This window comes from Chlorocebus sabaeus, chromosome 20, assembly GCF_047675955.1.
Source record: "Chlorocebus sabaeus isolate Y175 chromosome 20, mChlSab1.0.hap1, whole genome shotgun sequence".
NCBI lineage: Eukaryota > Metazoa > Chordata > Mammalia > Primates > Cercopithecidae > Chlorocebus > Chlorocebus sabaeus.
This window is the reverse complement of record NC_132923.1, coordinates 759834-772106: the sequence shown is the minus strand read 5'-3', so window position 1 is coordinate 772106 and position 12273 is coordinate 759834.

The following is a 12273-nucleotide window of genomic DNA, read 5'->3' as shown; positions in this document are numbered from 1 at the left end:
TCCCGAGTAGCTGGGATTACAGGCGAGCACCACTACACCCAGCTAATTTTTGTATTTTTTAGTAGAGATGGGGTTTCACCATGTTGGCCAGGCTGGTCTCGAACTCCTGACCTAGTGATCTTCCCACCTCAGCCTCCCAGAGTGCTGGGATTACAGGCATGAGCCACCACACCCAGCCTTTCATTGCTTTTACAAAAGTGGTTTAGTTTAGGGAAGGGCTATTATAATTTAAACTATAAACTAAAATTCTGCCCAATTAGTGTGACCTATGCCCAGGAATGACCAAGGGCAGTTTGGAGGTTAAGGCAAGGTGGAGTTGGTTAGATCAGATCTCTTTTACTGTCATAATTTCTCACCATTATGATTTTTGCAAAGGTGGTTTTAGAGAAAGGAACGGGTGGTTCAAGTGGTAGTATTCAGAAAAATGGGCAGAATCACAAAGGAGGCAGATATTCCACCCCTACCCCTCAGTTGTCCATACCCAAATCCCTGGAACCAAGGACCATGTTGCATTACATGGCAAAAGGGACTTTGCAGATCCAACTAAGGTTATGAACTTTAAGATAGGGAGGTGATCCTGGATTATCTCTAGGGATGAGGATGTGGGGAACATTCAATTACAGAAGCCTTTAAAGCAAATCGCTTTTGCTTTTTCTTTTCTTCTTCTTTTTTTTTTTTTTTTGAGATGGAGTCTCACTCTTGTTGCACAGGGTGGAGTGCAATGGCGCAATCTTGGCTTACTGCAACCTCTGCCTCCTGGGTTCAAGCAATTCTACCTCAGCCTCCCGAGTAGCTGGGATTACAGGAATGCGCCCCCATGCCTGGCCAATTTTTTTTTTTTTTTTTTTTTTGTATTTTTAGTAGTGACGGGGTTTCTTCATGTTGAGTCAGGCTGGTCTCGAACTCTCAACCTCATGTGATCTGCTCACCTTGGCCTCCCAAAGTTCTGGGATCACAGGTGTGAGCCACTGCACCCAGCAAAGCTGAGAACTTTTATGGCTGGGCATGGTGGCTCACGCCTGTAATCCCAGCACTTTGGGAGGCCAAGGGTGGCGGATCATGAGGTTGGGAGTTCGAGACCAGACTGGCCAATATGGTGAAACCTCGTCTCTACTAAAAGTACAAAAATTAGCCAGGCGTGTTGGCATGCGCCTGTGGTCCCAGCTGCTCAGGAAGCTGAGGCAGAGGAGTTGCTTGAACCTGGGAGGTGGAGGCTGTGGTGAGCCGAGATCACGCCACTGCACTCCAGCCTCGGCGACAGAGCATGACTCCATCTCAAAAAATAAAAATGAAAAAAATAAAAACCAGAGAACTTTCTCCAGCTGGGGTCAGAGATAGGTGACAGAAGGTAAAGTCAGAGATTCAAAGCATGAGAAGAACTCTACCTGCCATTGTTGGAAGAGGCCACATAGAAAGCATGAAAATAAATGTGGGCACCCTCTAAGAGCAAAGCCTGGACCTGGCCTGACAGCAGCAAGGAAACAGGGACCTCAAGAAACTGAATATGGCCAACAACTTGAACAAGTCTGGGTGTGTTTTCTTCCCTAGAGCCTCCATTAAGGAATGCACTTCATTAAGGAGTGCAGCCTCGATGTAAGCGTTTTTTTTTTTTCTTTTTTCTTTTTCTTTTTTCTTTTTTTTTTTTTTTTTTTTTTTGAGACAAAGTCTTGCTCTCTTGCCCAGGCTGAAGAGCAGTGGTGCAATCTCGGCTCACTGCAACCTCCACCTGCCAGGTTCAAGCTATTCTCCTGCCTCAGCCTCCCAAGTAGCTGGAATTACAGGTGCCTGTCACCACACCCAGCTAATTTTGTATTTTTAGTGGAGACAGGGTTTCAACATGTTGGCCAAGCTGGTCTCAAACTCCTGACCACCTGCCTCGGCCTCCCAAAGTGCTGGGATTATAGGCATCAGCCACCGTGTCTGACTGATTTTAGCCTTTTGTACCCTAAATAAAGGACCCAATTGAACTTACCCAGCTTCCTGATCCAGAGAAACGGTGACATAACAAATTTGTGTGGCTTGAAGCCACTACGTTTGTAGTATTACAGCATCCACGTAAAACGAATACATCCATCCACAGAACAAAGAGATTTTATAACATTTCTATCTGACAATACCTAATTCATGATTTCATTAGCTCTATCTGTCAGAGATGTTGAAGAAATGATTCATGCATTGGTTAGGAGGTAGGATATGATGACTTAGGAAGTTTCTTCCAGGGACCTGGTGCAGTGGGTCGCGCCTGTAATCTCAGCACTTTGGGAGGCCAAGGTGGGCAGATTATGAGGTCAGGAGATCGAGACCCTCCTGGCCAACATGGAGAAACCCTGTCTCTACTAAAAATACAAAATACACCTCCACCTCCCAGGTTCAAGCAATTCTCCTGCCTCAGCCTCCCGAGTAGCTGGAACTACAGGCATGTGCCATCATGCCCAGCTAATTTTTTGTATTTTTAGTAGAGACGGGGTTTCACCATATTGGTCAGGATAGTCTCCATCTCTTGACCTCATGCTCCGCCTACCTCAGCCTCCCAAAGTGCTGGGATTACAGGCGTGAGCCATCGTGCCTGGCCCATTATTGTCTTTTTGAGATGTTACTCTGCAGTATTTATGTAAATGGGTGCTGGACAGAGTATTTACTATTTTGGAAAATAAATTGTTGGATATATGAATTCAGTGATTAAAAGTATGAAATTTGTAGTAAGAGAGATGTGTTCATATTCAAAATCTGCCACTGGTTGAGACCTTGAAAAAGCTGCTTAACATTTCTCAGCCTGTTTATTGAACTATAAGATGAAAATAATATCAGGGCCGGGTATGCTGGCTCATGCCTGTAATCCCAGTACTTTGGGAGGCTGAGGTGGGTGGATCAGGAGCTTGAGACCAACCTAGCCAACATGATGAAACCCCGTCTTTACTAAAAGGACAAAAATTAGCCGGGTGTGTTGGGACAAACCTGTAGTCCCAGCTACTTAGATGGCTGAGGCAATAGAATCACTTGAACCCAGGAGGCGGAGGTTGCAGTGAGCTGAGATCATGCCACTGCACACTGCACTCCAGCCTGGGTGACAGAGCAAGACTCTGTCTAAAAAAGAAAAAAAAAACCAAAAAACCAAAAAAACAAAAAAAACAACAAAAAAAATAATTATTATAAAATGACCTTAACTTTTGTGGTAAAAAATTTTAAGCACATAATTGAAAATATTTAACATTGTTAATTTAAATATAGGCTTTCCTTATTCTAATAATTATCCAAATCAACTATAATCAGGTGCTATATCAAAGAGTCACTCCAGCCTGGGCAACAAAGCAAGACCTTTCTCTACAAAAATTTAAAAATATAAAAATTAGCCAGGCGTGGTGGCATGCACCTGGAGTCTCAGCTACTTGGGAGGGTGAGGTGGGAGGATTACTTGAGCCCAGGAGTTTGAGGCTGCAGTGAGCTGTGATTGAGTCACTGCACTCTGACATAGGCAATATAGAACAAGAAAAAAAAAATTCACAGCTGCCATTTGGAAAGTTCCATTTACTGTATATTTTCATATTCCTAAATTACTTTTTAGCAATTTTCTCTTGTGTACTAAATTGTGGCCTAAAGTCATGTTTTTTATGGCTAATAATAAATAACAACTTTAGACAGTTATTTAAACAAAATGGCTACCTCCAAACAAACCATCACAATGTTTCTTTAGTAGTTACAGTAGAACCTTATAAAACCTAGTATTAATGGAACAAGGTTCAATGACAAATAAATGAAGGACAAATTAATCTTTAAAAATATAAACAAATGCTGGGCACTGTGGCTCACACCTGTAATTCCAGCACTTTGGGAGGCTGAGGCAGGCGGATCACGAGGTCAAGAGATTAAGACCATCCTGGCCAACATGGTGAAACCCTGTCTCTACTAAAATTACAAATATTAACTGGGTGTGGTGGCACGCACCTGCAGTCCCAGCTACTCGGGAGACTGAGGCAGGAGAATTGCTTGAACCTGGGAGGCAGAGGTTGCAGTGAGCCGAGATCACGCCACTGCACTCCAGCCTGGTGACAGAGAGAGATTCTGTCTCAAAAACAAACACACACCAAATATCAAAAAAAAAATAATAATTGTAGATTTCCATCATGATGTAATTTAATGAGATAATCTGGCGAGGAAAAGAAAAAAGTCTGTATGTTCATTTCAATAAAAAGGATTTATTTTATTCTTGGGTGGCCTGTTTATATTTTATGCATTCATTTTAACTGTTGAGAATACAGTGCAATGAAATATATTCTATCAAAAGAAGAATCTAGATTGTCTCTTTAAAACAGCCTTCTGGTCAAGACAAATCCAGTCAGAAGTTACTTCAGTGAGATGCCAGAAAGGTCTGGACTCATGAGCAAACCCCAGGGCGTCTTTTCAAAAACTTGTGAGAAATGAGCTCAACTGGGGCAGGGTGTGGTGTGCTATGTGAAGTCAGGATTTCAGAGAAGACACTGTTCCTCTCTCTCCCTGGGGAGGAACGCTGCCGAGGATAGTAAATAAGTCTTTTAAAAGTATTTAGACTTTTTACTCTATAAGGAAAAATACTAGTTTGAATAGGAATTGTTTTATGTGCCAGGCTCAAAAGGTGACTTCCTTCCTTCCTTCCTTATTCCTTCTCCCTCTCTCCTTCCCTCCCTCCCTCCTTCCCTTCTTTCTCTCCTTTGTGTGTTTCAAGTTTTAATATTTATAATATCTGTAAAATTAAAAAATAAGAATCTATTTTATTCTTTTAAAAATACTAAAAGCTTCAGGTCTTTAACGGATTTTTTTTTTTTTTTTTTTTTTTTTTTTTTTTTTTTTTGCTTTTAATCTTTCTTTCATCACAAAAAGGAAGATAAAAAAGGAGTCTCAAGTAACACCAGCTTGGCTACTAAGGGACGCTTTGTGCCCCTGCTGGGTCAGCAAGACCAATCAGAACAGTTTGATCACATAAGGGGCAGGTACTGTAGGAGGTGCAGGCCTGTGATATTAACTGTCTGTATTTTGTCCCACTTTATAGGCAGAGAAGACAAAATGGTGGCTTTTAAAAATCCTTCAGGGGATCTGGCACAGTGGCTCACACCTGTAGTCCCAGCACTTTGGGAGGCTGAGGTTGCAGTGAGTCAAGATTGCTCCACTGGACTCCAGCCTGGGCAACAGAGCGAGACTCTGTCTCAAAAAAAACAAAAAACAAGAAAAAGAAAAACCCTTCAAGGACTCCTCACTGCCCTCAGGCAAAATTATAAGCTCCAGTGTGTCTGGAGTCTGGTGAACCAGGGCAGGCTATGGAGAACTTTAGGGAGAAGTTAGAGAAGGAGTGGGCCAGGTGGAGTGGGACAGCATAGATGACCTTGTGAGTCATTTGATGATTTTGCGTTTTATTCTGGTTGAGATAGGAAGCCATCAGAGTGTTTTGAGCACAGGGGTACTATAAATCCACAGATCATCATTCTGGCTGTTGTATTGAGAATGGCTTTAAGAAGGGCAAGGGGTCTGGGTTTGGTCGTTGATGCCTGTAATCCCAGCACTTTGGGAGGCTGAAGCTGGAAGATCACTTGAGCCTGGGAGTTTGAGACCAGCCTGGGCAACAGTGAGACCCCATCTCAATTAAAAATAAAAAATTTAAAAAAAAAGAAAGAAAAAAGGAAGAAAGAAAGAAAAGAAAAGATAAAAACAAGGGCAAGGGTAGAAGCAAGACTAGTTTGGAGGCCATTATGTAAACCAGGTAAGAAATGATGATGGGAGAAAGTGATAGTGAGAATTGGTCAGATTCTAGATGTACTTTGAAGATAGAGCCTATGGGATTTACTGTAGATTGGATCTGGTATGAGAAAAAGAAGTGAAGGATGACCCTAAGGTTTTTGGCCTGAGAAACCATAGAGATAGGGAAGACTGAGGGAGGGAAGCAGGTAGTTTTGGAGGTGTATAGGAATCATTTGGGAATTCAGTTAAAGACATGTTAATTGTGTAAGTAAGTATTCAAGGCTATACATGGTGGTTTACACTTGTAATCCCAGCACTTTGAGAGGATGAGGCAGGCAGATAGCTTGAGACCAGCCTGGGCAACATGGCAAACCCAGTCTCAATTAAATTTTAAAGTATTTAAGAATTTAAGCCCCAGAGTGACGTCCTTGAGTGAGCAAGAAAGGATGGGATCTAGCTCACAGGTAGAGGGGTTGAACCATGGACAGTTTATCCTAAGCACATAGAGATAAGATAAGAATATGGGTGCAGATACAAGTACATGGGAGGGTGTGGTGGTGGGAACTCGTGAAAGTTCTCTTCTGATTGCTTTTGTTTTCTCAATGAAAGAAGCAAGGTTATCTGTTGAGAGTGAGCATGGGGGAGAAGATTATAGAGGCCTGAGGAAAAAAAAAAAAAGATGTGAAATAGTCATCTAGGAGCATGGTAAAATGATATTTCTCTAAAGTAGACTACAGAAATATAGCATATCATATTTCTGTGGTGTTCATGAATTTAAAGTCAGACCAGTCAGCATGATTGCACGTTTTTCTCCAATATGTTCATCTACCTGAGTATTCTGGTTCAGGGTCTCTCACAAGGCTGCAATCAAGGTGGTGTTGGCCCAGGGCTTACCTGGGTTTTTTGTTTCAAGGTCCCACCAGACTGTAGTTAAGATGTCAGCTTCACTGCATTCTCACCTAGAGGCTTGACTGGAGAAGACTCCAGTTCCAAGCTCCCTCTGTTTCCTTGCATTGCAGGATTGCAAATTTCAGGATTTTGTGGTTGTTGTTTTGTTATTGTTTGTTTGTGTTTTGTTGCTGGAGGCCACTCTCAGCTCCTAGAAGCTGTAAGTTCTCTGCCATGTGGTCCTCTTCACAGACCATTCACAACATGGCAGTTGGTTTCCTCAAGGCCAGCCGAATTGTGAAAATAGTTTGTTGGCAAGAAGGAGTTTTACATAATGTAACATGATCTTGGAATTGACATCCACTCACCTTTGTCAAACAGCATACTGTATTCAGGGGAGTGAATATCTCCTTTTCCATATTCTGTTAGAAGCAAGTCACAGGTCCTGCCTGCACTCAAGGAGAGGGGTTACACAAACCCTCTCCAAATGCACACCATTCTGTTCTCAATACCTGACACTCACAAAGCCAAACTTAGCAAATATATGTATATGCATGTGTGTGTGTGTGTATACACACATATATAGGATTTGTTTTATGTGCCAGGCCCAAACGGTGATTTATTTCCTTCCTTCCTTCCTTCCTTCCTTCCTTCCTTCCTTCCTTCCTTCCTTCCTTCCTTCCTTCCTTCCTTCCTTCTTTCTCTCTATCCCTCCCTCCCTCCTTCCCTTCTTTCTCTCCTTTCTTTCCATCATGAAGTTATATATATATATACACACACACACACATATATATATATATGCACACACACATGTATATAGTGAGATGGAGTCTTGCTCTGTCACCTAGGCTGGAGGGCAATGGCACTATCTCGGCTCACTGCAGCCTCTGCCTCCTGGGTTCAAGCAATTCCCCTGCCTCAGCCTCCCAAATAGCTGGGACTACAGGCACCTGCCACCACGTCTGGCTAATTTTTGTATTTTCAGTAGAGACAGGGTTTCACCATGTTGGCCAGCCTGGTTTTGAACTCCTGACCTTAAGTGATCTGCCCGCCTCAACCTCCCAAAGTGCTGGGATTATAGACCTGAGCCACTGTATCCGGCCAGCAAATATAATTTTTAAACAAAAACTTACAGATCTCTTATTCTGTGTCAGAAACTGCTCTAAACACTTTGTAAATATTAATCCTCACAGTAACTCTAGTCAGCAGGTCTTATTATTAAGTAGGTCTTATTTCTTTTTCTACCTTGTTTTATTTTTTGTTGTTGTTGTTGTAGAGACAGGGGTCTCACTAAGTTGCCCAGGCTAGTTCTGGGATTCCTGGGCTCAAGGAATTCTCCTGCCTCAGCCTACCGAAGTGCTGGGATTATGGGTGTGAGCCACCACGCCAGGTCTGATAGGCTTTATTTATATATGCATTTGGGAATCAAGGCATGGAGACATCAGTTAACTTGTTGAAGGTCATAGTAACTGCAGAGCCAAGACTCCAACTCTTGTAGTCTGGCTTCAGAGTTCATATTCTTACCTATTATGCTAAGCAGTTAAAGACAAATTAAATGAATAAATAAATGCTTTGGGGGGAACAGGAAATAATTACCCAGCAGCTCTGAGAACCCAAGTAAGTTTTGAAACAAACACGCTTTTGTAATTCAATTTTTTTCTTTTTTTTGTTTCTGTAATTCAATTTTGATGTCAAGCCAGTTGCCACTGCCAGAGACTTTTATTGCAACATTGGTTTTTTTCTCCCACTAATATTCAGTAACACAGGCCAAGGGGAGATATGGGGTCTGGAGCAAAAAATGTTGAGGAATTTTTTACTGTGCCTAAGATATTACCTGGAAAATAAAAACAAAGTTAATTTGTTGTCTATTCACAAAGAAGGAATAGGCAACCAGGAGATATCTCCAACAAAAATAACTTGTGGTATATTGTATGTGTGAGAAGGGTAAGAGATAAAATGCACAATAAATTCAGACACGTTCACTTAGAGTAGAGGTGAAAAACTATATTATGAAAATCATATTCTGAGAAATCATCCACATCTGAGAAATCATCTTATGAAAGGTCAACAGCCCAGCAGAGATGGATGGCTGAACAATGACAAAATAGGTGGAAAGGCAAGTTTGGAATAAAGTATGCTGCCCTTCTGGTTTCAATGTAGGTCAGATGCCATTCTAGGATAGGTTTTTGAGGAATTTTCCTTGGAGAGAGTAACACTGTGTGGCTGCCCGCCTTAGAAAGATCCAGTGAAAGCCAGGTGTGGTGGCTCACGCCTATAATCCCAACACTTTGGGAGGCCAAGGTGGGTGGATCGCTGGAGGCCAGGCATTCGAGACCTGCCTGGGCAACATGGTGAAACCCCATATCTACTAAAAATACAAAAAATTAGCTGGGCGTCATGACGGGTACCTGTATTCCAGCTACCTGAGAGGTTAACACAGGAAAATTCCTTGAATCTGGGAGGCGGAATTTGTGGTGAGCTGAGACTGTGCCACTGCACTCCAGCCTGGGTGACAGTAAAACTCCATCTCAAAAAAAAAAAAAAAAAAAAAGGAAAGATTCAGCCAAGTGTACTCTCAAGAATATGCATTAAGTATTTGACCTAGGACTCATAGTGGTTATGAGCCATTTAGCTTTAAGAGAAGAAAATATATTGGTATAATTGATTATGGTGGTTGAGGTTATTAATGACTGGGTTATTTTTACATTCATTACCTTCAGAGGAACTCTGTTATGTGACAATAGATTGACTTCTGATCCTGCTGTTTTTTTTTAACTACTCGTTCTTTCCTTCAGTTAATCTCTTAAGAGAAATTTTGTCTCCTTATCTATGAATTAAGGGAGGTGAACCAGGTAATTTCCAGTTAACAGCACAGGAATAAAATTTCAAGTCCACTCCTCCACACTATAAAAACCATACCTCAGTCTGGAATCCTAAGGTTGAGTACCTGCTCTAATTAGGACACAATGATACTCTTAATTTTTCTTTTCTTTTTTTTGAGACAGAGTCTGGCTCTGTTGCCCAGGCTGGAATGCAGTGATCACGGCTCAGTGTAGCCTCAAACTCCTGGACTCAAGTGATCTTCCCACCTCAGCCTCTGGAGTAGCTGGGACCACAGGCACATGCCATCATACCTGGCTAATTGTTGTATTTTTTGTAGAGGCAGGGTTTTGCCATGTTGCCCAGGCAGGTCTCAAACTCCTGAGTTCCAGCTATTGGCCCATCTCGACCTCCCAAAGTGCTGGGATTACAGGTGTGAGCCACTGCACCTGGCACACCAACACTTTCTTGCCCGCTTTCTCTCCTGTTCATTCCATTTTGTTATTTATGTGATTCTTACGTTATTATCAGTTTTGAGAGGTTGTACGTTTACTCATCTTTGTATATCATCCCCAGCATCCCACACACTGTAGATGCACAAATATTTTTCTGACAACTTAACCCTCTGAAGGACAGCATATACTTTAGAAGGGTGTGAAAAACACTGGGCAAAAAAAAAAAAAAAAAAAAAAAAAAATTTGTCATTTAATAGAGTGTACTCATCATTCCACAGAATTTCAAAACACACTCTGAAGTACAGAAAATTTATAGTGTGGAAGAAGTGGTAAGCTACATCAGGATGATCTCTTGGGAGAATGAAGTACTCACGTCCTAGGAAACTGTCAACAGGAAAGTCAAAACGCTAATTCCACCCCACCCATTTGTTTGAGGCTCGCAGAAACAGTGATCTCATGAATGCTCAGGCCTTGCATTGAACAGAGCCTTGAGTTGAGCCAGACTTTCTCCTGGTGTGTTGTCTATACAGCTGGGAAATAATCTGGACATTTGCAAAAGTTCAGTGGACTAGCTGAGGCCATTGCATTCAGGACAATGGAGGGAAGACTCCTCTAGTGTATACTTGCTAATACCAGCCTACTGTTCAAAAAATCTTGGTGGGGTCAGGCAAATCGCAGCACTTTGGAAGGCAGAGGTGAGTGGATCAATTGAGGCCAGGAGTTCAAGGCCAGCCTGGACAATGTGGTGAAACCGTCTCTACTAAAAATATAAAAATTAGTCACACATGGTGGCACATGCCTGTAATCCCAGTTACTTGGGAGGCTGAGGCATGAGAATCACTTGAACCTGGGAGGTGGAGGATGCAGTGAGCTGAGATCGTGCCACTGCACTCCAGCCTGGGCAACAGATCGAGACCCTGTCTCAAAAACAAAACAAAAACAAAAAACCCTGGGTGGTGGATCATTACTTGTTGTACTAAGCAAGAGAGTGTGGTCAGACTGGCACATATCTGTCATGACTTCAGGGAAGAACAATCAAGGAAGCAGCTTTTTAAGTTGTTAGCATACCTGCTCTTCTGAAATTAAAAAAAAAAATTCTCCTAATTATAAAACAACTTTCTCTGGAGCATATTTAGAAAATAACCCCTCAAAATCATCCAAAAGAATATAAAAATCACCATAATTCTATTGTCCCTAAAAGACAAAACATAAAACCTATTCTTGTATGTCTTGAATTTTTTTGTTTGTAGTAATGGCCCACTTAAAACATCTCTCCTGTAATCGCGGTATGATTCTGCCTTTTTTTTTTTTTTTTTTTTGAGACAGAGTTTCACTCTAATTGCCCAGGCTGGAGTGCAATGGTGCAATCTTGGCTCACTGCGACCTCCACCTCCTGGGTTCAAGTGACTGTCCTGCCTCAGCCTCCTAAGTAGCTGGGATTACAGGTGCTCACCACCACTCCTGGCTAATTTTTTGTATTTAGTAGAGACGAGGTTTTGCCATGTTGGTCGGGCTGGTCTCAAACTCCTGACCTCAGGTGATCCACCCACCTCAGCCTCCCAAAGTGCTGGATTACAGGTATGAGCCACCTAGCCCAGGCTGATTCTATATTTTTAATACAGGACTATTTCATTTCACTTTTTTCTTTCTTTCTTTCTATCTTTCATTTATTCACCTAACATTTATTTATTTATTTATTTATTTTTTGAGATGGAGTCTCGCTGTCACCTGGGCTGGAGTACAACGGCGCCATCTCAGCTCACTGCAACCTGCACCTCCTGAGTTCAAGTGATTCTCCTGCCTCAGCCTCCTGAGTAGCTGGGATTACAGGCGCACACCACCATGCCCAGCTAATTTTTGTATTTTCAGTAGAGACAGGGTTTCACAATGTTGGTCAGGCTGGTCTTGAACTCCTGACCTTGTATTCACCTAATATTTATTGAATAGCTACTGTGTACTAGGCTTTTTCTCTTTTAATTCTCTTTCCAACTCCATATTTCAATTTTGTAGATGAGGAAACTGAAGTTCAGGGAATTTAGGTGATTTTTTTTCCAGGTCTCACAGCTTCTATATACCTGTTCCTTTTTTTTGAGATGTGGATCTCACCCTGTCATCCAGGCTGGAGTGCAGTGGTGTAGTCTGGGCTCACTGCAACCTCTGCCTCCCAGGCTCAAGTAATTCTCCTGCCTCAGCCTCGCAAGTAGCTGGGACCACAAGTGCACACCAGCACACCAGCTAATTTTTTGTATTTTTGGTAGAGACAGGGTTTCTCCATGTTGCCCAGGCTGGTCTTGACCTCCTGGGCTCAGGCAATCCACCTGCCTTGGCCTTCCATGTGCTAGGATTAGAGGTGTGAGTCACCGTGCCCGGCTCTATCTATGGATCTATCTCTCTATCTGTCTAG